General features: G+C 35.7%; 1 long non-coding RNA gene across 50 annotated transcripts in view; it reads right to left on the bottom strand.

Annotated features, from left to right (window-relative positions):
• The window catches only part of LOC102556133 (uncharacterized), an 87,758-nt gene that overhangs the window by 32,235 nt on the left and 28,941 nt on the right, over positions 1 to 26,582 (bottom strand). For 6 of the 50 annotated variants that reach the window (XR_010058608.1, XR_010058610.1, XR_010058609.1 and 3 more), the window contains 5 exons: positions 19,797 to 19,952; positions 16,771 to 16,983; positions 13,730 to 13,850; positions 10,442 to 10,557; positions 7,071 to 7,230 (listed from right to left, as the gene is read on the bottom strand). This is a non-coding gene — a long non-coding RNA (uncharacterized LOC102556133). Of the gene's footprint in view, positions 1 to 6,722; positions 6,993 to 7,070; positions 7,231 to 10,441; positions 10,558 to 13,729; positions 13,851 to 16,770; positions 16,984 to 17,947; positions 18,097 to 19,325; positions 19,348 to 19,796; positions 19,953 to 26,582 lie in introns of those variants that run through there. The other 44 variants (XR_001841589.3, XR_010058576.1, XR_001841592.3 and 41 more) reach the window with 17 other exon arrangements.

Here is a 26,582-nt window from a genome sequence, read left to right as displayed (position 1 = left end):
CCTTTTGGGTATATGCCCAGGAGTTGTATGTCTGGGTCCTCAGGTAGTACAATGTCCAATTATGTGAGGAACCACCAGACTGATTTCCAGAGTGGTTGTACCAGCTTGCAATCCCACCAACAATGGAGGAGTGTTCCTCTTTCTCCACATCCTCTCCAGCATCTGCTGTTGCCTGAGTTTTTTATATTAGTCATTTTGACTGGTTTGAGGTGGTAAAGACTAAGGATGTTGAACATTTCTTTAGGTGCTTCTCAGCCATTCATGATTCCTCACTTGAGAATTCTTTGTTTAGGTTTTTACCCAATTTTTAATTGGATTATTTGGTTTTCTGGAGTCTAACTTCTTGAGTTCTTTGTATATATTAGATATTATCCTTCTATCTGATTAGTAAAGACTTTTTCTCATTCTGTTGGTTACTGCTTTGTCCTATTAACAGTGTCCTTTGCCATACAGAAGTTGTGCAATTTTATGAGGTCCCATATGTTGATACTTAATCTTAGATCATAAACCAATGGTGTTCTGGTCAGAAAATTTTCCCTTGTGCCTATGTATTCCAGGCTCTTCCCTAATTTCTCTTCTATTAGTTTCAGTGTTTCTGGTTTTATGTTGAGGACTTTGATTCACTTATACTTGAGTACAAGGAGAGGATAATGGGTCAATTTACATTGATCTACCTGCTGACCTCCAGTTGAACCAGCACCATTTGTAGAAAATTTTGTTTTTTTTTCCAATAGATAGTTTTAGCTCCTTTGTCAAAAGTCAAATGACCATATGTGTGTGGGTTCATGACTGGATCTTCAATTCTATTCCATTGATTTACCTACCTGCCTGTCTCTGTTCAAATATCATGCAGTATTTATCATGACTGCTCTGTAATACGGCTTACAGTCACAGATGGTGATTCACCCAGAAGTTCTTTTATTATTAAGAATAGTTTTCACTACCCTGTTTTTTTTTTCTGAATGAATTTGCAATTTGAAAATTGCTGTTTCTAATTCTATGAAGAATTGAATAGGAATTTTGATGGGGATTGCATTGAATCCTTAGATTGCTTTGGGCAAGATGGCCATTTTTTCTATATATCTTTCCATCTTCTGAGATCATTTTCAATTTCTTCCTTCAGAGACTTGAAGTTCTTGTTATACAGATCTTTTACTTGCTTGGTTAGAGTCACACCAAGGTATTTTATATTAATAGTGGCTACTGTGAAGGGTCTTGTTTCCCTAATTTCTTCTCCACCTGTTTATCCTTTGAGTAGAAGAAGGCTACTGATTTGTTTGAGTTAATTTTATATCCAGACACTTTGTTTATCAGCTGTAAAAATTCTGTGGTGGAATTTTTCCGGTCACTTAAGTACACTATCTTAGTATCTGCAAGTAGTGTTATGTTGACTTCTTTCTTTCCAATTTGTATCCTGGTGACCTCTTTTTGTTGTCTAATTGCTCTGGCTAGAACTTCAAGTAATATAGTGAATAGGTAGGGAGAGAGTGGGTAACCTTGTCTACTCCCTGATTTTAGTAGGATTACTTCAAGTTTCTCTCCATTTAGTTTGATGTTGACTAGTAGTTTGCTGTATATTGCTTTTATTATGTTTACGTTATGGGACTTGAATTCTGGATCTTTCCAAGACTTTTAACATGAGGGGGTGTTGAATTTTGTCAAATGCTTTCTTAGCATCCAATGGAATGATCATGTGTTTTTTTTTTCTTGAGATTGTTTATGTAGTGGATGATGATGATAGATTTATTTATATTGAACCATCCTTGCATCCCTGGCATGAAGCCTACTTGATAATGGTGAATGATCGTTTGATGTGTTCTTGGATTTGGTTGTGAGAATTTTATTGAGTATTTTTGCATCAATATTCATGAGGAAAATTGGTCTGAAGTTCTCTTTCTTTGTAGTGTCTTTATGTGATTTAGGTACAAGGATTTTGTGGCTTTGAAGAACAAATGAGCTAGTGTTCCTTCCATTTCTATTTTATGGAATAGTTTAAAGAATATTGGTATTAGGTCTTCTTTGCACTAAACCTAGTCATGGGCTTTTTTTTTTTTTTTTTTTGGTTCTTTTTTTCGGAGCTGGGGACCGAACCCAGGGCCTTGCGCTTCCTAGGTAAGCGCTGTCGTGGGCTTTTTGATTGGGAGACTTTAAATGACTGTTTCTACTTCTTTAGGGGTTATTGGACAATTTAGATGGTTTATCTGATGTTCGTGTAACTTTGGTACCTGGTATCTATCTAGAATATTTTCCATTTAATCCAGATTTTCCAGTTGTTGAGTATAGGCATCTGTGGGAGGATCAGATAAATTTTTGTATTTCCTCAGTTTCTGTCATTATGTCTCCCTTTTCATTGCTGATTTTTTAAATTTGGATACTCTCTCTGTGCCCTCTGGTTAGTCTGGCTAACGGTTTATCTATCTTGTTGATTTTCTCAAAAAAACCAGCTCCTGGTTTTGTTGACACTTTGTATAGTTCTTTTTGTTTCTACTTGATTGATGTCAGCTCTGAGTTTGATTATTTCCTGCTGTCTACTCCTCTCTGGTGAATTTGCTTCTTTTTGTTTGAGAGCTTTCAAGTGTGCTGTCAATTGTTAGTGTATGCTCTCTCCAATTACTTTCTGTAGGCATTCAGAGCTATGAGTTTTCCTCTTTTTACTGCTTTCAATGTATCCCATAAATTTGTGTATATTTTGTCATCAGTTTCATTAAATTCTAAAAAGTCTTTCATTTCCTTCTTTATTTGTTGAGCAAGTTGTCATTGAGTAGAGTATTGTTCAGCTTGCATGTATATGTGGGCTTTCTGTCATTTTTGTTGTAATTGAAGACCAGCCTTCATCCATGGTGATCTGATAGGATTTATGGGATTATTTCAATCTCCTTGTGTCTATTGAGGCCTGTTCTATGACTGGATATAGGGTCAATTTTGAAGAAAGTATCATGAGAAGGTGCTGAGAAGAAAGTATATTCTTTTGTTTTAGGATGAAATGTTCTATAGATGTTTGTTAAATCAATTTGTTTCACAACTTCTCTTAATTTCAGAGTCTCTGTTTTGTTTTTGTTTCCATGATCTGTCCATTGATGAGAATTGTGTGTTGAAGTCTCCTAATATTATTGTGTGTTGTGCAATGTATGCTTTGAGCTTTAGTAATGTTTCTTCTGTGAATGTGGACGTTCTTGCATTTGGAACATAATTGGTCAGAATTGAGAGTTCGTCTTGGTTGATTTTTCCTTTGATGAGTATGAAGTGTCCTTCGTTATATTCTTTGACAAATTTTGGTAGAAAGTCAATTTTATTCGATATTAGAATAGCTACTACAGCTTGTTTCTTGGGACCATTTGCTTGGGAAAAAAATTCCCAGCCTTTTACTCTTAGTGTCTGTCTTTGCCACTGATGTGTATTTCCTGTATGCAGCAAAATTCTGGGCCCTGTTTCCCTATCCAGTCTGTTAGTCTATGTCTTTTTATTTGTAAATTGAGTCCATTGATGTTAAGAGATATTAAGGAATAGTGATTTTTTTCCTGTTATTTTTGTTGTTAGATGTGGAATTATGTTTCTGTGACTATTTTCTTTTGGGTTTGTTGCAAAAAATTACTTTCTTGATTTTTCTAAGGTATAGTTTTCCTCCATGTGTTGGAGTTTTTCATGTATTATCTTTGTACAACTAAATTTGTAAAAAGATATTGTGTAAATTTGGCTTTGTTATGGAATATCTTCGTTTTCTTCAGCTATGGTAACTGAGAGTTCTGCTGGATCTAGTAGCTTGGCTGGCATTTGTGTTCTCTTTGAGTCTGTATGGCGTCTGTCCAGGATCTTCTAGCTTTCAGAGTCTCTGTTGAGAAGTCTGGTGTAATTCTGATAGGTCTGCTTCTTCTTCTTCTTTTTTTTTTTTTTTTTTTTTTTTTTTTTTTTTTTTTGTTACTTGATCTTTTCCCCTTACTGCTTTCAATATTCTTTCTTTTATTGTGTGTATTTGGTGTTTTGACTATTATGTGATGTGAGGAATTTATTTTCTGGTCAAATCTGTTTCAACTTCTGTAGACTTATGTTCATGGGCATTTCTTTCTTTAGGTTAGCGAAATTTTCTTCTATAATGTTTTTGAAGACACTTATTGGTCCTTTAATTTGGGAATTTCTTTCTCTTCTATACCTGTTATTCTTTTTTTTCTTTTTCTTTTTCTTTTTTTTTTTTTTTTGGTTCTTTTTTTCGGAGCTGGGGACCGAACCCAGGGCCTTGCGCTTCCTAGGCAAGCGCTCTACCACTGAGCTAAATCCCCAACCCCTATACCTGTTATTCTTTGGTTTGGTCTTCTCATTGTGTCCTGGATTTCCTGGATGTTTTGGGTTAGAAGCTTTTTGCATTTAGCATTTTCTTTGACTGTTGTGTCAATGCTTTCTATGGTATCTTCTTCCCCATAGATTATGTCTTCATTCTCTTCATTCTGTTGTTGATGCTTATGTCTATGACTTTTGATCTTTTTCCTAGTTTTTCTATCTTCAAGGTTTTCTTCCTTGGTAATATCTTTATTGTTTCTATTTCCATTTTTTAAAACCTGGATATTTTTGTTTAATTCTTTCACCTGTTTGGTTGTGTTTTCCTGTAATTTTAAAGGTTGTTTTTTCCTCTTTAAGGGCTTCTACTTCTTTACCTGTTTCCTGTATTTCTTTAAGGGAGTTATTTATGTCTTTCTTAAAGTCCTCTATCATCCAGAGGTGTAATTTTAAATCCAAATCTTCCTTTTCTATTGTACTGGGATATTCAGTATTTGCTGTGGTGGGAGAACTGTGTTCTGTTGACACCGAGTAGTCTTGGTTTCCATTGCTTAAGTTCTTGCATTTGCCTCTGGCCATCTGTTTATCTCTGATGTTAGTTGTTCTTGCTTTCTCTGGATGGAGCTTGTCCTTCCTGTGGGCCTGTGAGTCTCTGATATAGGAGTGAGAGACCACCTGGGAGACCAGCTCTCTTAGGGCAAGTTTTGGATCCTAGAGCTGTGGGATAGGCCTAGCTTTGGGCTCAGATGGATACCAGAAGTGTCTTGTCCCATGCTGTTCTGTGGCTCCTATGCCCAGTTCCCTCCAGGTGTGTCTCTCCTTGGACAGTCAATGGAGAGAAAGTGGGATCCCACCTGAGGGCTATGGGCTTAGGAGAGGCCTCCTGGCAGACCAGCTCTCTGCTGGCAGGTTTTGTGTCCAGTGGCTGTGGGACAGCCCCAGCTCTGGGCACAGACGGAGACCAGAAGTGTCCTGTCCTAGGTTGCCCTGCAGCTCCTGTGCCCTGTGAGCTCTTGGTTGGTCTCTCCTTTTTACATTTCAAAGGTTATGCCTTCCCATTTTTCCCTCTGAAAATCACCTATCCCACCCTTCTCCCCCCTGCTTCTAAGGGCTCCAAGTTACAGAGTAGATTCCTTCAAAACAACAGTGTTTAAGAAAACAAAAAGCATTTCAATAGAAATCAGCCATAGAAAACATCAACAATCTCAGGGCCCAGTCCTCAATTTATCTTTAAAAATAAGATAATGTATTAGCAATGAAATTTCATTAGCAGGAAAATGAGAAGCTGCCCTTTATTTAACAAATAATGTTACTTGACACATTATGACTTCATTTTTTTTTGTTTGTTTTGGTTCTTTTTTCGGAGCTGGGGACCGAACCCAGGGCCTTGCGCTTCCTAGGCAAGCGCTCTACCACTGAGCTAAATCCCCAGCCCCACATTATGACTTCTTTATACAGACATTTAGTTTCCTTAATACAAATTTCATAAAGCAGCTAAAAGACTATTTCTCTTTTCTATTTCCTCTGATTTTTCTCTCCTTCCCTCTTCATTCTCTTCCTTCGTTCTTACCCTCCTTTTCTTCTATCTGTTCTCTCTCCCTTACTTTCTTTGTCTTACTTAGAATGAAACACAAAGCTTCATGCACAATAAGCAATCACTATATTCTTAGCTGCTTTTAGCTTTTTTTTTTTTTGGCAGGATGTCTCTATGTCAACCTGGTTGAGTTTGATATTACTTTATAGCATAAGCATATCTCAAATCTGACTTGCCATTTCACCAACCTGAGTGAATGGTATCAAAGGTCTTTAATATAAGGTATAGTTACTATAGTAACTATCACTGAGATAGTTAATATTGTTTGTCAATCTAATTATATCTGGAATCAAACAAAATCCACCCAAATGGGCTTACTAGTTAGAATATTTCTTGAAGTGATAGTATGATATGAGTAGAATCACCCTAAATATAGACCACACTTCCTGGTAGCAGTCAATATGAGAGGACTGAGAAAAAGGAAACATGATGTTTGTCTGTTTGTCCTCACTCTTTCTAGGAATTTCGTCTATCCTACTGCTGAGAGTTACCTTTCCCCATATGAGAAACTGCTTCTTTGGGATTCCAAAACAGACTAAAGACCAGCAGCTCTTGAAATATCCTCTGGGACTCCAGCACTAGAGTGAGGCTCAAGAGACATCCTGTACTAAAACATCTATGGGGATCTCGGCCTTTCCATCATGAGATAGCCATTGTTTGGACTACCCAGGCCACAACCTACAACCTACTCTAAAAAATTCAAAGCTATATAGATATCTTACATTTGCATATATATACATATATACATATTTATACACATATACACATATTCTATTTGTTGTTATTTTAAAAACCCTAATTCAACTGTCTCTCTTGCTTAACCAGTATTAAATGAAATTAATAATAAAAGATCTATTCATTTAGATTTCTTATTCTTTTAATTGGTCATTGCATAGTTGCATTGCATAGTTGATTGACGGCATGGTTGAATACCTCCACCTGCTCTTTTTCTTCTTCATATTCAAATGATATGACCACTATGAAGATATTAAGGAGACATGTTGGGACTTCCTGTGAGTCGTTGGTGTCAAAGGCTCTTTCTGATTCATTACTCTGCCATCCTCAAAATGTAAATTCCATCCCATGGTCTTTATGTATTTTGTCAGTTCCGACTTTTGTAATCTACATTCTAAGCAGAGAGGAAAGAGCAAAAACTAAGAGTTTATACTTATTCTTTTCAAGGGCAGGCCCTAGAGATAGTACTTACCTCATGTTTTCTTTTCCTGAAAGTTATGGTTTCACTTTATCCGTAGAATAGAGGAGTAGAGACAGAAGTCTTCAAGTGCATGACTTTTGGCTGTTATGTTTTGAGTATGAATAATTTCCTTAGGATGGTGAATTTAATGCCTGTTTGTTGGCTGGTGACTCTGTTTTGAGAAAAGGTGAAAACTCTAGGAGGTCAGGTTTCCTTGGAGAATGAGTCAACTGTGGCTTGTTAGGAAGATTATGCCTAGTCCCTAGTCCCTCCCTTACTCATGAATACTCATGACCATCAAATGAAGAGTCTCCATAACATGTTCCAGTCACTCTCATTCTTGACCATCCTTTATAACTGAGCAAAACCAAACTCTTTCTTCCTTAAGTCAGTTTTTCAAGTGTTTTGCCATGACAATCGAAGCCTGACTTAAAGTAGCCACATTTTATGATGATTCTATCATGAAGAAAGTGCTATAGAAAATGAGCATTAATGACCATACTCATAATGACCTTTTCAATTACCATAGCAGAGGTAATTGTGTTCACAGGCAATTGACAGGAAAGAGCAACATGTCTGATCCCAAAATTGTATTACAAGAAAAGTAATGATGGCTATGCTAGATTCTGTAATATTAATGCCAATCAATGGCAAATCCAGCTTCATCCTTCTCTCCCTTTGAGCACAAAGTACTTAAGAAGTATTATAAAACCTTGTTGAGTTATTTAGATAAATTTTGCGGGTGGAAAGATGATTTATCAGTAAAGAACACTTGCTGCTCATTCAGAGAGACCTGGACTTGCTTCCTAGCACCCATCCTGGACCCTACACAGTCTCGTGTTACTTCAGTTGTGTGAATCTAATGTCCTTTTATGGTGTTCATGGGCACTCCCTTCAAGCACATAGTGGGCCCTCATGCTCATATAACCATACATTAAAAATAAAATCAAAAAATATTTTTAAAGTTACACATTTTAATTTAGATGATATAACAGCCTAAATTTGGAATTTCTGATAACTGAGTCATTTCTTCATATTTGACCTAACTATGAATTCTTGACCAAAACAGTTAGAAGAGATTTTGTTAAAAGATCAGGGTGGAATAATTTGTGGATTTTGTGCTCGGAGCCACCAGGAAACAAGCAAATTTTATGTGTCAGAGCACTCTATCAAATATAACTCTTATGGTTATAAAGGGCGTACTTTCTAGTTTTAGAGATAGTGTGGGTGGCCTGGTGGCAAAGCAGTAGACGTTTTCCTATTACCTCTATTAAAGTGCGGATTATAATTCAGTAAACCTGCACACATTTCCACCCCTAAACAGCAGTTTCTCATCATAGAAATTATCAGGTGACATATGAATAATGTATAATAAAAAGATTCTAATGTGTATTAGTGAAAATCGTGTTAAATCATAGTTTACTGGTTTATGAGCGAAACATCTGCTCATTCTGAAAATGACGCTCAGTAAAAAAGATCAAATTCTCTGTCATTCCATAGATTTGCCAGAACACAGACACCAGACCATTGAGATTTTTTGTCAGCAGTAACTAGAGCAATAGTACAGGTTCTCCCTATCACCAATGCTCGAACAATAAAAGAAGGAAGATGTTCTATCTTTATATGGGCACTCATGGTTTCTCTACTGAGTTGTTGATAGTTTACCCAAGTGTAACCTCCATACTGACAAGTCCAAATTATGAAATGGTGCTTACAGATCTAATAGTGTCTATCAAAATATTTATAAATGTTTGTGTAAAAAATTTTCAATTCATTATTTACCAAGAAAATATGAAAAATAAGGGAAAAACTCTATTGATATCATCTTTTGAGAACTGATATCCTCATGCTTTGGAGAGAGATAAGTTGACAAGGACCCTTTCATACAGCAGATGTCTTCTAGATTATCTAGTGCCTTAAGAATATTCTTTTCATGATGTTTTAAAGTATCCACAAAGGCTACATAATGCAAAAGTTTTCCCATGATACCCAAGGCTTAATTTGAATGTGACAGCAAAGGGTATGGCTTGAAAGGCTAATCCTATCAACCTGGGCTCAAAGCCCTAATGCTCAATCAGACAGTAGAAAACCTGAATGTTTGACTGTACCAATCTTCACTTTCATTATATCTTTTAGCTTTTTCTTATTCTTCTACTTCTAGTTCTGTTAATGGGACTCAAATGAGGTACAGAAATTGACAAAATCTGAAAAAAAAAAAAGAGCTGACCTGACAATTTCCTGAATGAACCTCAAGAAAGGAAAATAACCAATATTAGAGTCTGCAAAAATGGAAACCTCCTCTGAGCATGGAGGGAGGAAAGTTGCCATCCCTGGAAGGCCTGGTATGTGCCTGGCGCTCCGTGGGTAGCTGAATCAGATATTCTTTCTGTCTGTGCTACTTCGTCATGAACCTCATGTGTTGAAGGCTTACTATGCTGACATTCCTCTAAAATCCAGGTTCCCAGTATCTAAAAAGATAGCCACAGTTTCTCCCTTTGAATGTAACTGTATTTGAGACACTCCCCTTAGTCAATATCAGAATTCATTCACACTCAAGCCAGCCCCTTCACACTCCTCTCCATTTTGTATATGTGCCAGGAAATCTAGTAAGAAAGGAAGACGTAACACAATGGTGGCAGCTTAGACCTGGCCAGTACTGAAAAGCAATATAATTTAATAACAGATAGGAATAGTGCCAGATCTGACTGTATCCAAAGATGTCAAAATTAAAGTTTTCACTGCCAAATAGAAATGGGATCTCATAAAGAAAATTAGCATGTCAGAAAATAGAGAGCCTCAGTTGAACACATCTGTTTTGTGACTACAATTTATTTGTGCTATAAATTATGTCATCTAAATTAGCTAATTGGACCAACAAATCCATATCCCTAACCACACTGTGACAACAGTTGCTGATGAGTTACATTAGGTTTCAAAGACTCCCTGAAGCACTCTTTCAAAGTGGAAAATAAAAGAAGCAAAAGAACTATGGTGGATGACTACAGACTGTCTTTGTATCCATTGTTAAACATGTCATTCCTTAAAATTGACACGACATCACTTATTCTCTATAACCTCACAGGATCCTTAAAATCAAGACAAGCTGTTTACTTACACGATGTGTTCTTTCCAGTCATTCTCAAGTAATCAAAATTTCTAAGGTTCTTTTTTTATAGTTTATCTTCTAATGAATACAGAAGAACAATACACATCAACAGGCTGCTATGGAATTTTTGATATATTCATATATATATATGTATATATGATAGTAAGCATTACATAGCAGCTCATATATATATATATATATATATATATATATATATATATAGTAATGTTTTATGGAATGTCTCAATATGTTAAGGGAAATTATTGTAATGACTTACAGTCAGTAGTCCAGCTAACCCAACAATGGGCAGTTGTGAATGGGAAGCCCAAGAGTCTAGTAGTTGCTTGTTTAGACATGGGTAGTTGTTTTAGTTCTTCTGCAAAAGCTGGTATCCTGTAAAAGTAGGTCCCAGTATGTGCGTTGGCAAGTAAGCTCAAACAGTCAAAGAAAAGCAAGCTTTCCTTCTTTTATTGTTCTTATGTAGGACTCAACATAAGGTTTAGATTTAGAACTTGCTCTGTCCCAGGCTGGCTTTCAACTCAGAGATCTTGTTGCCACACTCTCCTGATTTTAACAGCCTATACAATCTTGCCCGTAGCTAAGATTTTCAAGGCCACTATACCTCTGGATTGCGGGTGTGCCCGCCATTTATGGATTTTAGTTCACTCCAGGTGTAGTCAAGTTGACAATCAGGAACAGCCACCCCATATTCCTCCAAGAAACACATCATCTTGCAACATAATTTAAATGTCATAAATATGCATGATCACATGCAACATTGCTAGGTCGTTTCCCTTTAATCTGTCCATAGGGCGTTTTTCTCTGTTATAGCATCCCTATCAGATGGATCTAAAGCTTATGGTCCTTCAGAAGTGTTCATAATCTTCTTGCATAATGCACACTTATATCCCAGGTATCCACCAACGATTTTTAGTTTGTTTTCCTTCCTGGTCTGCATGACAAATCATCAGTACTGGCATCTTCAACTGTCACTGTTTTATTGCTCTCTCCTTCAGTGAAAATAACCACACCTTATCAGGCCCTTAATACTCACAATCAAATGTTTTACAGTTTATAAGGTTTTTGATTGTTTGGCTTGTTGTTGTTTTCTTTTTAAGGACTTAAATTTTATTGGAACAGAGAGAAAGAGAGACAGAGAGACTGAGAGAGACAGATAATGACAGAGAGAGAGAGACAGAGAGAGAGACAGATAATGACAGAGAGAGAGAGACAGAGAGAGAGAGACAGAGAGAGAGAGAGAGAGAGAGAGAGAGAGAGAGAGAGAGAGAGAACATGTACCATAAAAATTTTTTTCAATTTGCATGTGGTACTGAATTCTTTTGTTATCAGTACATCAGTACATCAGGTCACAGAAACAAGGCTATCACTGTGACTTTTGCTTTTTTGCCTTAATGTATTTATTTATTCATTTACTTCACAGCCTAATTGTAGCCCCCAACTCACCTCTCCTCCAAGTCCTTCCCTTGTATCGCCCAACTCCTTTCTCTTATCCTCGGGGTTGGGGAGGTGCCCCATGGGTACTATCCTGCCCTGGTACGGGATTTACAAGTTTTAATACCAACAGCTCAGTATCTCTCTCACAGATATGTTCAGCTTTACGAATTCCTGACTCTGTTTTTCTCTGCATCTCCATCCCCATCACATCACACTCAGCTCCTGGCCTCAAGCCACAAGCTTATAATATTCTAGTCTCATTCTTCCTAGCTCATGGACAGCAGAAGTTTGCCACCCTATCCAACTTCCAACTACCCTTTGTTTCTGTCTCTCTGTCTCTCTCAAACAGACTCACAACTAACTTTGACCTTCAGCTTTCCCCTCTCTTCACTATCTTATAACTGTAGCTTCCCTTCACCTGTTTTTTTTCCTCATGTTTGAGATAAATTACACTAATTCTTGTGTACATGTCTTCATTCCTTTCCCACTTCATGGTATGTATTACAAAAGCTTATAGCCATCTACTTTAATCTACTTTTTCTATTCTGTACCTGGGTTCATAAATGATGTACAGTTAGAATATATACAAACCTGACTAAAGGCCACTTTAAATCATGGCGGTACACCTACTCAGTTATTACAGTACAACTAATTTTTTCTCAACATATATATATAATAAATATATGTTAATATAATATAACATAAATAATGTAATATAATAATATGTGGGTTATATAATATGTTATATATGTTATATGATTATGTATTATATATTTTATTTCAATGCATATATATGTATATGTATATGTGTATTGTCTTGGTAATGTTTGTATTTTGATTTTAATTCTGCTTCCCCAAGAGGGACTGTCTAGGATGAGGAGTAATCACATACTCAGGTTCACCAGAACCTTTTCCCCATTTTAACTTGTAAAATAAAGACTATAGCCAGTGATTGGGCAGTAGAAGGGAAGATGGAACTGAAAAGTTTGAGGGAGAAGGGGACAACAGAAGGAGAAGGTGGCAGAAAAATGGAGCTGAAGTGCGTGGCCTGGAGAAACCACAAGTTATAAGCGATCTCATAGCTAAGGAGTAGAGTAATGTAGTGGTTGATCTGCCCAATCTAGATGCATAGCTTATACTAATATTAATTAAATTGTGTTTTCTTTGCACAGGCTTATTTGAGTTGGAGAGGTTACTGCAACATATAAATATGTACAAATTTGTATATTATATATTATATACTATAGAATCATTTTATACATATAATCATATGTATATTATATATTTATATTCAAACATGAGTATATATTATATAATAAATATATTCATATTGTTTCATCTATGAAAATATATTGTTTATATATGTTAAATATATAATGTCTCTATAAATTAAAAAAGTATACATATGTACTTTTTGCTCATCTTTCATAGGGAGCTGTTTTTGTGTATTGTCATCTCCTAATTGGCAACATGCTCTGCTCCATGTTTCCTCAATCAGCATTCTTGATGTTTGCTTCACTGAGAGCACTTAGGTGTCTACTGCAGCCTATGCCTACTTCAACCCAGCCTTACTATCACTTACCCTTCTGTATTCTTATGCAAAGTCACTTCCTCTACCTCATTTCTTTTTGTCTCTCCTATGCCTAGTTCTTTCCATTAGTTTATTCCCATTATAGAAAAAAAAAGATTTCATATATTTTTCCAATCATAAAATAAAAATACTCCTCCCCAAATCTCCACAGCAAAAAATAAAACAAACAAAAAGATAAAAACCCTGGATTTCCTTGTCAGTTATTTCCCACCATTGATGCATCTTATGTCCTTTTGTATTGTTTGCATCTTGTTTTGGTGACAAAATACCTAGCAGGCAACTTAAGAAAGGACGGAAAGGAAAGGGTTCGATTTGATACTACAGAGTCCCATTCGGTAGTGAATTCCTCATGTCAGGAAGATGAGGCATCTGGCCCTATCATGTCCTCTGAATGTTTTCTCAAGACCTAGAATCTATTGGTTATATTTTTGTCCTTCTTAAACAACTACCAAAATGCTCAAAATATACTTATTTAATAAATAATGTATTAATATATTAATCATTGAATGTAGGCAATACCTTAATCCTAGATCATGTTTAGGCTTTCCTCTCATTTCTGGGATATTAGGAAATAATCAACATCCAAACTTTTGTAGACTTTCCCCCGACTCAATCATCTGGGATACGTCCTGTGGAAACACTGAAAATACATGTGAATTAGAGACCGTGTCATTGGAATGGGAGTAGGTTCAATTCAATTTCAATCTAAGGCTTCAAGTTTCTCACTTGCCTTCAATTTCTTGTTCCTACTATCAACTACCACACCCCCACACACACACTCAGAATCTGACCTACTTCAGTTCATATTCTGTCAGCATTGTGTCCCCAAGGCATAAAATTGCTTTTTCAATAGCATGTTGAAATATGTCTTACAAGGGCTCTAACTGCTTAACTGTGAATTCAGTCCACCTCTGCTCAGAACAGGATTGAAGAGAAATAGGATTGAAGTCAGTTCAATAAATAAATACTAAAGACAAACCATAATTTCTTCATATCATAGTCCTTTCCCATTCTGTCTGACCTGTAAACTAGGATTCATCCAACTGCAATTTTCATTTAATTGGACAAGTCAGTCTAGACTTCCCAGGACAAAAAGTTAGACAGAAGGGTATTCTTTGGCTTACATACTTCCAGAGCTAAGTATGCCACAATGGACCTTCTTTAAATAATGTCTGGGCAGTCTAGGTTTATGACAATTTTTTTTCATTTCAATTTAATAAATATTTTAAAAGAATGATTCATTATATAGGATTAGTAAATAAAAATATTTTTAAACAATTAGAGTTTTAGTTACTTACTCATAAAATATCTGTATTAATTCCTAAAGTATTTAACTTCCTTAAGAATTTATCTCCTTTGATTTGCATTTACCTTATGACTAAAGATGTTGAACCTTTCTTTAGGTGTTTCTTGGCCATTCTGGATTCCTCACCTGTGAATTCCTTGTTTAGCTCTGAACCCCATTTTTAATAGGGTTATTTGTCTCCCTGCAGTCTAACTTCTTCAGTTCTTGGTATATTTTGGATATTAGCCCTCTATCTGTTGTAGGATTGGTAAAGATCTTTTTCCAATCTGTTGGTTTCCGTTTTGTCCTAACAACAGTGTCCTTTGCCTTACAGAAGTTTTGCAGTTTTATGAGATCCCATTTGTCGATTCTTGATCTTAGAGCATAAGCCATTGGTGTTTTGTTCAGGAAATTTTCTCCAGTGCCCATGTGTTCAAGGATCTTCCACATTTTTTCTTCTATTAGTTTGAGTGTATCTGGTTTGATGTGGAGGTCCTTGATGCACTTGGACTTAAGCTTTGTACAGGGGGATAAGAATGGATCAAAAACAACCCTGAGATTCCACCTCACACCAGTCAGATTGGCTAAAATCAAAAACTCAGGTGACAGCAGATGCTGGTGAGGATGTGGAGAAAGAGGAACACTCCTCCATTGTTGGTGGGATTGCAGACTGGCACAACCATTCTGGAAATCAGTCTGGAGGTTCCTCAGAAAATTGGACATTGAACTACCTGAGGACCCAGCTATACCTCGCTTGGGCATATACCCAAAAGATGCCCCAACATATAACAAAGACATATGTTCCACTATGTTCATAGAAGCTTTATTTATAATAGCCAGAAGCTGGAAAGAACCCAGATCCCTTCAACAGAGGAATGGATACAGAAAATGTGGTACGTCTGCACAATGGAGTACTACTCAGTTATCAAAAACAATGACTTTATGAAATTCATAGGCAAATGGATGGAACTGGAAAGTATCATCCTGAGTGAGGTAACTCAGTAACAAAAACACACATGGTATGCACTCATTAATAAGTGGATATTAGCCCAAGTGCCCGAATTACCCTAGATACAAAGAACACATGAAACTCAAGAAGGATGACCAAAATGCGAATGCTTCACTCCTTCTTTAAAAGGGGAACAAGAATACCCTTGGGAGGGAATAATGAGGCAAAGTGTAGAACAGAGGCAGAAGGAACACCCATTCAGAGCCTGCCCCACATGTGGCCTATACATATACAGCCACCAAACTAGATAAGATGGATGAAGCAAAGGAGTGCAGGCTGACAGGAACGGGATGTAGATCTCTTCAGAGAGACATAGCCAGAATACAGGAGATATATAGGCGAATGCCAGCAGCAAACCACTGAACTGAGAATGGGACTCCCATTGAAGGAATCGAAGAAAGGACTCAAAGAGTTTGAAGGGGCTCAAGACCCCTATGAACAACAATGCCAAGCAACCAGAGCTTCCAGGGACTAAGCCACTACCCAAAGACTATACATGGACTGACCCTGGGCTCCAACCTCATAGGTAGCAATGAATAGCCTAGTAAGAGCACCAGTGGAAGGGGAAGCCCTTGGTCCTGCCAAGACTGAACCCCCAGTGAACGTGATTATTGGGTGGAGGGCAGTAATGGGGGGAGAATGGGAAGGGGAACACCCATATAGAAGGGGGGAGAGGGGTTAGGGGGATGTTGGTCCGGAAACCGGGAAAGAGAATAACAATCAAAATGTAAATAAGAAATACCCAGGTTAATAAAGATGGAGAAAAATAAAAGAATTTATCTCCTTTATCTGTTACTTAAAATACTATGCATATGCTTTAACCTCTGCGTTCTGGAGGCAGACCCACATTCTCTTGACTCTACATCCAGATTGCTCACTTCTGAGGTAATCAGCATTGGCCTTTGATATCAGGTTCATCTACTGAGTATAGCAATTTTCATGTTTATCCCCACGTCCCTTACAAATGATGAGATTTTCTTTGTTACAAACTGAGTGATATAATGTTGGACATTCACATCACATCTTTTTTTTTCTTCTATTCACCTGTGGATGAGCATTAAGGTTGACACAATGTATTGACTACTGTGAACAATGCTTCCACAAATACGAACAGGCACATACTTTTATGCACAGAAATTTTACCACTATTCGAGTTTTACCAATGAAATTTTGATTGCCTTGAATCTGTAAATTGCATTGTCTACTTCAGATATTTAAAAGTCATTGTTTGAACTTTTAAACATAGAGGCATGAAGTCGCTCCTACCTGAGGTGATATTGGCCACTGATGGATTCTTATGAGAGGCAGAGTGAGTTTTCTTCAGGTATTTGGCTTCTGAGAGGCTTTCCTTTCTTCAGTAGACGTTCCTCATGTACATTCTGACAGCACCACAAGGAACCAATGGGCTTTAAAAGGAGCACAGGATGTTGTAAAGAATCACTTCATTGTAGGGGAAAGAAGAAGAATAAAGGGATGGTTCTGTACAAAAAAATAAAAATAAAAATAAACCAAACAAACAAAAAAATACCAAACAAACAAGCAAAAAACCATTACATGTATGCATAAAATTCTCAAACAACAAAAAGAAAAGAAGTACTATGCATGCTATAACTTTTCATTCTGTTTCTCTTCAATTTATTTTATTAATGGTTCATAGATTTCAGGGTATAGGACTTTTCTCTCTTTTAAACCTTTTAAAGTATTTGAAATTAAACCAAAACAAATTGATTTTTTAAAACTTAATTTTTTTCAGATAGTTCACTGATAAACTGAGAAATACTGATAACTTTTGCTCAAGAATTTGGTAATCTATAAATTTCTTGAATAATTGGCTATATTGAACCTCATCTAAAAACAGAGTCAATTACATTCCTTTTCAGTTTAGAAGGCTAGAGCACACTATGCTGAACAGAATGTAAGAGGAGAAATCCATGTATTAATCATAATCTTAGAAAAATTCAACTTCCCACCACTGATACTACCTTGAGTTTACCATAGGAAATCTTTGTCACAGGTGACTTTCTACTCCAAATTTGCTGGCAGTATCTTATGAAAAGATATTTTATTTTCTCAAATACATTTTTATATCTATTGTGATAACTGTGTGGTTTTGTCATTCATGTACTGAATGGGATAATTCTCTATTTATTAATTTCCATACATTGAGTTAACTGATTCTCATATATATATATATATATATATATATATATATATATATATAAGCCTATTAGGACTATTTGGTATTAAATATTTTAATTATAATTTTCCCTGTTGGATTTATATTTGGAATTGACTATTGCTAAACTGATACATATACATATATATATATACATATATATATATATCCTCTAAAAGTATCAAGTTATTTTTTTGAAATATTTTAGTATTAGCTTTATATAGTTAGATGCAATGATGTTGAGTACATATATTTTCCAAGTTGTACCTGCTTGATAAGTTGACTCTTTTATATAATGATGCTCTATTTTCTTTTGTTTCTTTCTTCTTTTAACTAGTGTAAGTATTGGCAATTCATGTGACACATTGCTTTCATCGCAACTCTTGGTTGAGTGTGTCTTTTTTTGCCACAACTCTCTGGACAAGAACATAGAAAAATCTTCACTTTACTCAGCTCTTTAAACACTTGACACTTTTTAGTATTTTTATTTACACCGATGTGAATGCAGTTGCCCATGGAACTGCAATTGTAGGAATTTGAAAGCTGTTTTACATGGGTGCTAGGAGACCAACTAGAGTTATCTTTAAGAGTAGTCTACTCTTTTACTCACTGAGCAAAGTCTCTTCTTGCACATTTGACATTTGTTATTTCACTCCTTACGTTTTTTATATTGTATATCTCTTTAGAAATAAAATATATCATTTTTAAAAAAGTGGTCTTACAAACATAAAATACTATATAGCAAACTTAACCAGATCCACAGTCTACACATCACAATAAACTTTTATGCAGTTAGAAAAGCCACTTCAAAGCTGTGGCACTTCTCATTGGATTTTACACTTTCATTATCAAATATAAATTTTTATTCATGTAAACAATTCAGAGGGAACATGAGGCAATGGGATTTGTGCTGGCTCTAAGATGTGGCTGTGCGAGATACTTTTGCCTTCTTGTTACAATGCAAATGGAAACAACTCAAGAGGGGAAAGACTTACTCTAGAACAGTTCTATGTGTTTCAGTCCACCACAGCAGGGAAGGCATGGCAAAACTGCTTAGTTCACTGCATTCAGAATGTATGACCGAGGCCATTCACATTGCAGTGGAGCGCAAGGCATAAATCAGGACAAGAACCAACACATGATTGAATCCACGACAATTGTTGTGTGGCAAGAGTTTTCCTTGAGAGAGGCAACACATATCTACTCACCTCTGATAGAGGACCCATGACAGACCAAATTCAGATACCACCAAATTCCAATTCACTTTATTGGGGTTACTTACAAGACTATGGGTGAATGATTGTATCCAGAAGTAGAAATGACTCACAGCCAGCTGCAACACCAAAGCCTAGTCCATCTTAGATAATAGCTCACAAAAGCCAGGAACCTCGAATTTACTATACAGCTTGCTGGAAGCTTAAAAGGTTTGACAGTGTCCTTTCCAAGTAACCCAGTTGAAGCTTTTCTGGGAAGCTGGCTGATTTCTGCTTCTTCAAGGCAACTGATCTGTTTTGAGCATCATCTTTGCACCTTGGGTCGTCTAAGACTGACACTCAATAGTTCTTATTGTTTACTCTTAAGAGAGAAGAACCTACCGAATCTGGTCAGTTTTGTGGATTTCATGAAACGATTCTGAGTTGCTTACCTTCTGGTTTAAGGAGCTTTCCCTGCAGAAATGAATGGTTTGATGTCAGAGAAACTGTTCCACACAGAGACCTATTTCTATGCTAATGCCTTGCCTTCTAAAGATTCAACAACCTTTCAGAATAGTGTTCCTAGTTAGAAAGCAAGAATTCAAAACCCAAACCTGTGGGAGATTCTTCAGATTTGAACCACAGCAAGTATGGAAGCTCTATCTGTAGGTAATGTCATGAGATTTGGAGTGTTGTAGGCCAGCTGACATTTCTCTTTATTAAGGGAAGTCTAGAGTTATTGATTTTAAAACAAGTCTCAATTCTGTTACCTTTCTTTTTTCAACATGCAGGGCATTTCTCTCTACACTATTGTGTCTGAAGATAAACGAAAGGTGCCTCAGGTAATATAATCTGTCTTTCCTACCCTTTTCAATGTGCCTTTTCTTATTTCTGTGTGATGTGTAGATGGTGTAACCTCTCACCTGTTTTGTTTAGTTCTTATGAAGGTATTTCATGCCTGGATAGTTGTCTCAATTGATATTTCTGCAGAAGGACATACTCTGGACAGTTCTATTCGGTTGTCTTGGTGACATGCTTCTTGGTAATAGCACATTTTCTAATGCAAGTTGACTTCTGGCCTATATAGGAAAAGTAGTGCAGATTATAAGGCTAAAAATTAATAACTGAAGAACTGGACTCTACATTTTTATTTTGATACAAAGAGTTATAGTTTAGTAATGATTTCTAATGAAATAAAAAAACAGAGTTTCTGACAGTTGAGAAGGGCTTAGAAATGGTTTCTAGTTACAGATATTGTTGTCATAAATAAATGCGACATTATAGAGACTTATTGCTAGTTTCTTAAACTAGCTTATTAAATAGTCTTAATTACAGCCTGTAAACAAGGACCAAAACGGTAGTGGGAGTGATAGCAATGGGAGTGTAGACCCTATGATATATCAAATGGCTTCTAAACAGAAGTGGTGCTTTTAAAGCTGTGGTGAGATGACCTGATGTTATAAGTATATGCAGATTTTTGTAATCCTTGGAATTCCTGTTCTACTTCAGAAAGAATTGTAATTGAACATGTCTAAGAGAAAAAATTCCCATATTTAGCATTTAGAATTGAAGATAGAGAGATGAGGAGAAATATAAACATATCATACAATTCAGGAAGAAATAAGACAAGAATGAAAGTTAATTCTTTACTTTGAACACAGAAGTAATAGAGATTGAGCACAGGACCAATGATGTACAAAGGTTACATTATGTTATATTTTGAAACAAGTAAGAGAGACCCTCAAAATTGTTCAGTAGCCTAGAATATAGTAACATACAAGTGTATGTGTATATGAATTTACATGCAACTTTTAAGGTGATTATTTATTTTACATGTATGGATGTTTTGTCTGATTGTATGTCCAACCACATGAGTGCTCATATCCATGAAGCCAGAAGAGTCTTCAGACCTTAAGTTAAGGATGTTTGTGAATCACCATTTGAGCACCCAGAAGAGCTGTCAGTGCTCTAAATCACAGAACCAATAGTCAAAGACCCCTCACAGTAGCTGAAGATGACAGAGTCAAATAGTGAAAGGCATAAAACTCACTTGAGTAAGGTACATATTTTATAAAACACCCTTTTTCATTAATGAATATGTAAAATCATACAATGAACTTATAATATCTTGACCTATGACATAATAAAGTATTTAATGGCCCTCATACTATTTTTCATGTACTTGAAGATTCCAAAGCATTATATTTCATTTCTTTGATATATTATTTTTATATTATAATTAATAGGGACTATTAGAAAGTTTTGTGATTGGGAATAAGAACAAGACTGAGAAATGTCCAGAGACCAATTGACTACATATTTGTACAATACACATTCTCAGACTTAGAGTTATAATTTTATATTCTACTCATTTTCAATTTGATTGTTGCAACACCAACAAACGTTTATTTGGGATTCAAGAGTTAAATAGGCACACTTGATTTTTTACTCTATTTCCTAATGCAGATCCTACTTAATGACAATAATGAAGTGAAACTACTTATAGTTGTCAGAAATTGGGATTAAGCAAAGATCATGACTTCATGTTTAATTGAAAAAGGGGTCGGGGGTTCAGTCAGAGAAATATCTGTGGAACCAAGGCTGTGTGGAAAAAGCAGCTTGTTTGCTCATGTGTGTATGATCCCAGTTGCAAGTTTAACCCTTTGGTGCCAGTGTTTTCAGAACAACTCATTTCCAGTGCAAATAAACTCAAATATAAGCTATCAGTGAAATGCAAAAGTATTTCATTAGATTAGAATTTTTATCTTCCTTCTTGCTGAAGTGACAAGTCTGTGATATGTATTAAAGGAAATGAAAATCCCTCCACAGAAGCCAGCCAAAAAGACTCTGCTTTCAAGTGTACTCATTGGGATCCAATTTCTATTATGTTTCTGCTCTAACATTAAATTTGTGCTTCATCTTATTAAGTTCATTTACATCAGAGTGAAAGTCAGTGTAATAATAGAATAAATTATTTTGAAATTAATGTTAAAATACTAAAGACTCCAAGGCAGCTTTGATGATTAAAGTTGATTATAATGGCTAAATGTTGAAAATAAAATATATTCTCCAATTATTTCTCTGAATATTACAGCTCATGATACATTTCAACTTCTTTTGTTATTCCTTGCATTCAAAAAGGCATCAATGAATATATATATATATATATATATATATATATATACACACACACACACACACACACACATATCAAAATTAAAGTAGGACAATCGAAAATATAGTAGCACTAAAATGTAAATAATATGGAAAGCTAAATAATATAGAAAATCAGAAATCAATGCTCTGCTTCTATTTCTGTTAAGATGTATTGAAGATGGGCCATGGCTGCCATGAATACAAAAAGGCAGGGTGCTCTCAGTCTTTCTCTGTCTCTCTGTTCATCCAGACCCAATCTTACAATCTCTTCTTTAGTATTTCACCAAAACAACAGCTGCAGTCTTCTCCCCTTTCCCGCCCACATCTCCTATGGATCCCCAGACTATTCCCTCCTTTCCCCTCTGGCTGTGACTCTAGTTCCAACAGGCACCTCACATAACACAAAAGCCATCCTACCTAGGGCAATAAGAAGACTGAAGGCAGATTTACAAGGAGGCACATTTACAACTCTCCTAAGGAGGACTCAAGTTACCCTGTCCTATTCCCAGAACTGTAGCTAAAAATCTGGTGTGAGCTTCCTTTCTGCTCTGATCCATCCCCAGTGGATCACAAAGACCTTCTCCTTCAACCTTCCTTCCTCCAACTCAACTACTCAGCTTCCAATAACAGAAAGCATTTCCTGTGAACATACATGCCAAACAGTCTAGGAAAACAGGCAACAGGCAGCCACCACAACTCTGAGAATCCAGAAAGGAAAGAGAAAACAAGGACAAAACAATAATCAGCCAATAAAGACAAAGCCAAAAACCAGCATCTAGAACTTTCATCATTCCAAACCCAGGTGCCAAAACATCAGCATAAAAACAGAATCAATAGTACCCCTGGCAACAATGGCAACTAAAAGAACTCAGCTATCCTACATCAGCAGGCTGTGGATATATTCACATAGCTGAAGTCTAAGAAAAAGACCTTAAAACAACCCTTATAATATGAGAGAGATACTTAAAGAAGAAATGAATAAATCCATTAAGGAAGTCCAAGAAAATGTAAACAGTGTAAGAAAATAAATAAAACTACCCAAGACCTAAAATTGGAAACACAGGCAACAAAGAAAACACAAACTGATGGAATTCTGGGTATGAAGAATTTAGGAACTCAAAGAGGCACTACTGAGGCAAACTTCACAAACAATAAACAAGACGTGGAAGGGAGAATCTCAGTTCCTGAAAGTATGATAGTGGGAATGGATACAGTGGTCAAATAAAGTATAACATCTTAAAAAACTCCTAATACTAATCATCCAGAAAATCCAGCACATTGTGAAAGGACCAAACTTAAAATAATAGGTATAAAGGAAGGAGAAGAAACCTAATCAAAGGGCCAGAAAAATGTCTTCAACAAAATAATGGAAGAAAAATTTCCTAACCTAAAGAAGATACCTATAAAGTTTCAGGAAGCACACAGAGCACCAAATAGATTGGACCAGAAAAGAAAGTCCCCTCGCTCCAGAATAATCAAAACACTAAATATACAAAAAAAGAAAGATTGTTAAAAGTTGCAAGGGGAGAAAAGTAAGTAACATATAATGACTGAACAGTAAAAAGTATACCTGACTTCTCAATAGAGACTCTAAAAGCCAGAAGAGCCTGGAAAGATAGACTATATACTGGAAAGATAGACTATGTACTAAGGAACCACAGATGAGAGCCCAAATTACTATAACCAGCAAAACTTCAAATCACCATATAGGGAGAAAACAAAATATGCCATGATAAAATAAAATTTAAAACAAATCTATCTATAAAGCCAGCCCTATAGAATGGGCTAGAATGAAAACTCCAACTTAAGGAGGTGAAATTATGCACAGGAAACATAGGAAGCAAATAATTTTACAGCAACCAAAGCAAAAGAAATGAAGCACACACATGCAAACTCACATACAAACACACACACTCATGCACACACACAAACATACGTAAACTACCACCATCACTACCAAGAACAACAAAATAGAATAAATGAATAATCATTAGTTTTGGACCCTCTTAATATTAATGCTCCCAAAGACACAGGCTAACATACTGGATATAAAAACAGGATCCACTCTTCTGCTTTACCCATAAACACACCTCAACCAAAAAGATAGATATTACTTTAGGGTGAAGTGACTGAAAATATTTTCTCAAGCAAATATACAGCAAGCTGGTATAGCCAGTTTAATGTGTAATAAAACAGACTTCAAACTGAAAACTAATCAAAGTGATAGGGATGAAAACTGCATCCTTATCAAAGGAAAAAATCCACTAAAATGACATTTCAATTTATGATATTTATGCCCCAGAGACCAAAGTACACAGGTTTGTAAAAGAATCAATGCTATGGGTTAAATCACATATTGACCCTCATACACAGGTAATGGGGAACTTTAGTACCACTCTCACCAATGGACAGGCCATCCACACAAAATCTAAACAAACAAAAAAAATACTGGAACTAACAGATATTATAAACAAAATGGGCCTAACAAGTGTTTATGGAAGATTTTAACAAAACACAAAAGAATATAAGTTCTAGTCTGCACTTCATGCAATTTTTCTCCAAAATTAATCACATACTTTGGGACAAAGCAAGTCTGAATAAAAAGAAAATATTGAACTAACCCCTGATTAAATCTGGGTTTCAACAACAACAGAAACTATAAAACACCTAAAACTCAGGGAAACTGAACAACTCTCTAATCTATGATCACTGTGTCAGACAGAAATAAAGAAATTAAAGGCTTTTTAGAATTCAAGAAAATGAATATACAGCATAACTAAATGTATGGAACACAGGAAAACTGGTATTAAGAGGAAAGCATTGCACTAAGTGCCTACATACAAAACTTTGAATGATCTCAGACTAGTAGTTTAACAAGACCCCTGAAAGCTCTAGAACAACAAAAAGTATTCATATATAAGAGAAGTGGATTGGAAGCTGAAATGAATCCAATTAATCTTGGTTGCCAGAGGTCTCTAAATTCTTCCCAAGGCAAAATACAACCTCAATAAACTTAAAAACAAAACAAAATAAAAGAGAAGTGGAGGGCAAAAATGATCAAATTGAGACCGAAATCAATAAAACAAAGAGAACAAAGCAAAGAGTCAATGAAATGGTTGTGTTTTTGAGAAAAGCAACAAGACAGACAAATCCTTATACAAACTATCTAAAAGACCCAGAAAGAGTATCCAAATTAATAAAATCAGAAATAAAAAAGAAGACATAACCACAAATACCAAGAAAATCCAAAAAATCACAACATCCTTTAAAAACATATGTACCACCAAATTGGAAAACCTAAAGGAAATAGAGAATTTCTCCATATGTAAAACTTAACAAAGTTAAATGAAAACCAGATAAACAATTTGAATAAATTAATATACCCCAGTGAAATAGAAGCCATCAATAAAAGTCTCCTAATCAAAAGAGAACAGAGCTCTTTAATCCGTAATTCTACTAGATATTCAAAGAGAAGATAATGCTTTCTTCTTTAAGTAAAATCTCTTTAAGTAATCAACAAAATAGAGACAGACAAAACATAGCCAAGTTCATTTCATGAGACCACAATTATCCAGACACCTAAACTACATAAAGACTCTACAAAGAAAGAGAATTATAGCACAATTTTCCTCATGAACACACACACGCGCGCACACACACACACACACACACACACACACACACACACACACACACACACACACAGATATATATATCTCCAACAAAATATTTGGAACCTAAATCCAATCCAAGAACACATCAAAAAGGCCATGTACCACTATCCAGTAGGCTTTATCCCAGAAAAGCAAGGATGATTCAATACATAGAAATCTGTAAATGTAATCTACCATGTAAATAAATTGAAACAAACAAGCAAAAAAGGACCAAAAAGAAAGAAGCAAACAAAAGCAGAATTAGAGGTAGAAAAAGTCTTTTAAAAAAATCCAACAATGCTTCAGAAAAAATGTCCTGGAGATATAAGAGACATGGAAACATAGTAAAGCACACCTATAGCAAATATCAAATTAAATGAAGAGAAATTCAAAACAATGCCACTAAGATCAGGAACAAGGAAAGGTTGTCCATCTTTCCATATATATTATATTGTACTGGTCTAGGGCAATATGAAAACTAAAGGAGATCAAGGGGATACAACTGGAAAAGAAAGAAGTCATAAGATCGTTATTGTAGATGATATGATAGTGTAGGTAAATGATTCTAAAAATCCCACCAGGAAACTTCTGTACATGATAAACACTTTTAGTAAAGTAGCTATACAAAAAATTAGCTAAAACATCAGTAGTCTTTCTATATACTAATTACAAACAGACTGAGAAAGAAATATGGGAAATAATACCTTTAACAATAGCCTTGGTTAATATAAAGTATCTTGGGATAATTTTAAGCAGTGAAGTGAAAGTCTGTACTATAAAAAACTTCAAGTCTCTGAAAAAAAATTTAAGAATATATCAAAAGATGAAATGGTTTCCCATGCTCATAGATTGTAGTATAAACACAATAAAAATGTCTATACCACCAAAAGCAATATACAG

The sequence above is a fragment of the Rattus norvegicus genome, chromosome 16, assembly GCF_036323735.1.
Source record: "Rattus norvegicus strain BN/NHsdMcwi chromosome 16, GRCr8, whole genome shotgun sequence".
Taxonomy (NCBI): domain Eukaryota; kingdom Metazoa; phylum Chordata; class Mammalia; order Rodentia; family Muridae; genus Rattus; species Rattus norvegicus.
The sequence above is the reverse complement of the archived record's forward strand: the minus strand, read 5'-3'. Positions and strand labels throughout refer to the sequence as shown.